We start from the raw sequence: 1246 nt of genomic DNA, 5'->3' as shown, positions 1-1246 counted from the left end.
AAATGAAGTGAGCAGAACCAGGAGAACATTGCTCATAGTAACAATAATAATGTACAATGATCCACTGTGAATGACTTCACTGTCCTCAATAATACACAATAGTCTAAGGTAATTCTGAAGTATTTAGGATGAAAAATGCTATCCATCTCCAAAGAATTGATAATGGGGTCTGAATATAGGTCAAAGGAAATATTTTTTGCCTTTATTTTTCCTTCTTTTTTTTTTGGCCTGTTTTTTTCTTTTGCAACATGGTTAATATGGAAATATGTTTTGCATGACTGTGCACATATAATTTATGTCAAATCATATGCCTTCTCTAGGAAGGTGAAGGGTAAAGAGGAAAGAAGAGAATATGGAACTCAAAATTTAAAAATAATTGTTAATTGTTTTTACATGTAATGGAGAAAAAAATGAAAATTATCTTTAAAATAGATGCTATGCATTCCAGTGCATACATGATGTAGCAATTCATTACGGCTGTTTTTGCAGTTGCTTTGCTTTATCTGAGATCATATATGTTACCACTGCCTGTGTTATTTCAGCTGAAGCATAAAAGATTTTCCTCTTGCCCCTTCTTTTAATCCTTTGTGAGTCTTTATGCTTCAAGTGTGTTTTTTTTTTTTGCCAAATTGGATAGTCTTAAAACATAGGTCTGACCATAATACTCCCCTACAAAAGATTCAGTATGGGAGGGAAGGGCAGCTAGGTGGTGCAGTGGATAGAGCACCAGACCTGGAGTCAGGAGGACCTGAATTCAAATCTGGTCTCAAAAAATTGACTTGACTCTTACTAGTTATGTGACCCTAGGCAAGTCATTTAACCCCAATTTCCTTGCAAAAAAAAAAAAGATTTAGTGGATTCCCATTGTCTTTGGAACAAAATCATAACTCATTCTTGACACTTAATATCTTCACAATCTAGTTCTAGACCGATTACTCCATTACGATCTGCTAAAATGAACTCCTCTTTCATAATAGTCCATTTCCTCCCTCTTTGCTTTGGCACAAGCTCTTTCCCCTTCCTCATTTCTTTTATGGCCTTGGTCCTATTCAAAAATGAAGATTGACAGCATTTACAACATTTATCTAGACCCTTAGCTGCTTTCAAGGATTCGTGCTAGTTGCTATATTTAAGATGTCCTCAGTTCTTAGTTCTTTCATAAGAAGTTTTGTATTTATTTCATAATAGTCTCCATATTAGCATGAAAAAACAAAAAAGGAAACCTGAGTTGAAAATACTGAGAGTT

This window comes from Vombatus ursinus, unplaced genomic scaffold (assembly GCF_900497805.2).
Source record: "Vombatus ursinus unplaced genomic scaffold, bare-nosed wombat genome assembly UNPS02015393.1, whole genome shotgun sequence".
In the NCBI taxonomy this organism is placed as follows: Eukaryota; Metazoa; Chordata; class Mammalia; order Diprotodontia; family Vombatidae; genus Vombatus; species Vombatus ursinus.
Note: the sequence above shows the minus strand (reverse complement) of the source record.